Source organism: Malania oleifera, chromosome 13, assembly GCF_029873635.1.
Source record: "Malania oleifera isolate guangnan ecotype guangnan chromosome 13, ASM2987363v1, whole genome shotgun sequence".
Classification (NCBI taxonomy): domain Eukaryota; kingdom Viridiplantae; phylum Streptophyta; class Magnoliopsida; order Santalales; family Ximeniaceae; genus Malania; species Malania oleifera.
Window position 1 is genome coordinate 35,342,176 of NC_080429.1, and position 3,334 is coordinate 35,345,509.

Here is a 3,334-nt window from a genome sequence, read left to right on the forward strand (position 1 = left end):
CTCTCTGTTTTCCCATTTCTTGATGAACATTTCTGCTTTTTCTCCCAAGGTATTTCATTTGGTTAGGAGACGTTTCCGAATCAGAGGGCTTTTGATTTTATGTAAACGGCCAAAAAAAAATTATAGGTGTTTTCCAGTAAATCAGTTTACCTTTATTAACAAAATGAACCTTTTTTCCATTTTTCCTAAGAGAAAATGAAAAATGGAAATAGAGACGAGAATAGGTGAAGGAAAACAAAATATTTTTGGTAGCTATGCATGCCACTTGTGTCTCTAGGTGTGATTCTTAGGGGCTCTTTGTATGTCCTTTTGTCTGCCGATACGTATTCATCTTCTCATAGCCAGTACATTTTTTTACTCTCCGTATATTTCTACAAACATAAATATCTGCACATCCCAAAAACCAATTCATACCTCAATTCTCAGCAACACAATCCTATCCCATGTCCTTTGACACCAAAAGTCCCTCCCACTATACAAAAGAAATTTAATCCACCTTACCGCAGCCTCTTACCCTTTTGTGTATCAATTTCACTCAAGCTAATCTCAAGATAATTAAGCATGATGTTAGCCTTCAATTACATATTTAATGAGCCATCATGAACAATTAAACAAAGCCCATAAAATTTAACTCTAGAAACCCAATCCAAATATCTAATTTGGAGGGGAAGTTCAACCTGCATAGTGAACATTTAACATAAGCAAGTACGATAAGGTAATAGCCATAATCATAAATACTATCTTTCATCTTATACAATATTAAAATATATGGACTGCCAACATGCAACATTCATATGACACGCAAATAACATGATTAGTGACAGAAGATCCAAAGTTCTGAAACAGCAGCCTTCCACTTCACAAGAGAATTCCATTTACTATGACATTATTACCGTGATGCAAAGGCTATACTCTTAAAGAACAAAATGCTCCCCTCCTTACACAAACACTAACATCTTCACCTAGTAAGTACACTCAACTTGAACATTTAACTTGATTTGCAAACAAGTGGGGTTGAGCCGAATGGCAGGCCACCCCCACTCAAGCCTCAAGAGTCCCTCATAGTCCAGTGTTCAAGGGTGACTCACTCCTAGGGTTGTGCCCTCCTTGTAAACCAAAAAATAAATAAATAAACAAGTGAGGTGCCAACAACTCTCTCTGTTCTTACTTCTTATTATACTTACTTGAGAAGAAATTAGTAAGACACATGAAACCCACCAAATACACCTGTGATTCATCATACCATTTCAACTGACTTGTCAAAAATTGAAGAACAAATTCAATTTGGCACTCTAATCAAATACTTTAAAAATCAAACCTCCCACTTGTTCAAGCCAATCAAGTTAATAAAAAAAATGTTAAAAAAAATCTGATAATATCACTTATGGGCAAATCAATCATGGAAAAGAACTAAAATCCTAAATGCAGAGCAACCCACTGACTCAGATTCACATTTCACACCAAAAAGTTAAGGGAGTTACTTCATGAAGCAGTACTTAACTATTAATAAACAATGAAACAAACAGATAATCCATAAATCCAAATAAATTTCAATCAATCTGCCAGACCGTTCATAATAAATTCATGTAATTGCATGAGAGGCTAAAAGCATCCCAGAGAAAGGAATAAACTTAACTAAAAGGACTAGAAATAGAAATAGATGTTCTTTAGCAGAGTATCACAAACACAGCTAGCATGAAACTAAGCTCCAAAAAAAACACTTATAAGTTTTACCTTCGTTATTTTCAAACTCTTCGAACTCATCGTCGTCTTCAAAAAGGTCGATCTTCACATCTTCAGCCGCCGCCTTCGTTTCAGTCGCCATTTTAAAGTTTGCGAAACCTACTGCAATCAAAAAAATAAATCACAAAAAAAATAAAAAAACACAAAAAGAAACTTAATGAAAACCCTAATCTTTGAAGTTAGGAAAAAGTAAAGATATGTGATCAAAATTAAAGCAAACTGGAGAAAATTTGAGAGCGTACAAACAATAATGTTGAGAGTATGATCACGAGAGAACAACGTACAGAAAATTGCTACAATGGGGGAAAATTTTTTGTTGATGTTGCTTGTCGGTCAGAGTGGTCTTGATGTCTAGAACGTTCTGCAGAAGGGATCGTATATTGGTTAGTTGCAAGGTATCGCAATCTCTCCATAAATATGACGGCGTTTTGGCTGCCGACCGAAATGGGCTGGGCCGGGCCGAGCTGGGCTGGGCCGGGCTAAAGGCACGCTCAAAGTTCCAAACTCAACCAAAGATGAAAGCCTTAGATCAGAGAGATTGGTACTAGGGTTAGGGTAGGTAAAAGAATTTTAAAATCTTAAAATTTTAATTAAATTATAAAATCAAATTAAATTGAATATAAAATTAATTAATCATTTTTAAATTTTATTTTGGTTTAAAATTTTTAATTTTTTAATTATCGGTCTTATTTGAGTTTGGCCCATATTGATGCATGGTTAACTTAACCAAATCAATATATTAAAAATACATATTATATATAATATATACAATTTTGATAATTTAAATAAAAATAATTATATTACTCTAAGGTTTATGTTTAATAGTGAATATATTAAAAATTACGAGTTGATTATTATAGAAGAAAAAATATTAATTTGTAGTGCATTAAAATCTTTAATTAAATCTCACTATTCAATTCGAGGTTTTGATTCACATTTCTTGACAAACTAAAACTTTAATTTAATTAACGGTCTAGGAGTTATAATACGGTTAACCAAAACATGTCCATAACTAGTATATGAGTGCAAGATTTACCTAGTTTGAGATATCACATTGTTCAAGAAACCCTATATGCTATTCAAAATAAAGAATCATCAACAAGGATATTCTAGCGGATTGTATATTCTTATCCAAAGATGTCATGTGAATTGATAGAAAGATGTGAAGTATATGCATAACCTAACAAAAAAAGTTCAATAAGAGGATTAGAGCAGGCTACCATGAGACAAAATTCTTCTGTTGAGATTCAATTCGAAACTATTAACTATTTTATGTCTAAGGTCTAATATTAAAATAATTTGATAGATTTTTCATGACATTATCCATGTCAACAAACAATTTGATATACCTTAACTTTTAAGGGATGGAGATGATGAAATTAAGATGGGATGAAATAGGCTCATTATGCTAACCAACGTTTGAGGTGTAAGGATAGTGATTGAATCATAAAATTTGTAGAAGTCGTAAAAGCAAGAAGAAAGATAGGGATATGAAAGGGCTTGGATTAGAAAAGGGGAGAAAATGAGATAGGAGAGGATAAATTAATATAGAAGGAGACAAAGAGATAAAGAGAAAAAGGGGGAAAAAGGC

General features: G+C 33.0%; 1 long non-coding RNA gene across 1 annotated transcript; it reads right to left on the reverse strand.

Moving 5' to 3' along the window:
• Positions 1-1,556: 1,556 nt before the first annotated feature.
• LOC131146956 (uncharacterized) lies at positions 1,557-2,204 on the reverse strand. The gene is made up of 2 exons (XR_009134504.1): positions 1,986-2,204; positions 1,557-1,845 (listed from the first exon to the last, which is right to left on the reverse strand). It is a non-coding gene; the product is annotated as an uncharacterized LOC131146956 (long non-coding RNA).
• Positions 2,205-3,334: the final 1,130 nt, after the last annotated feature.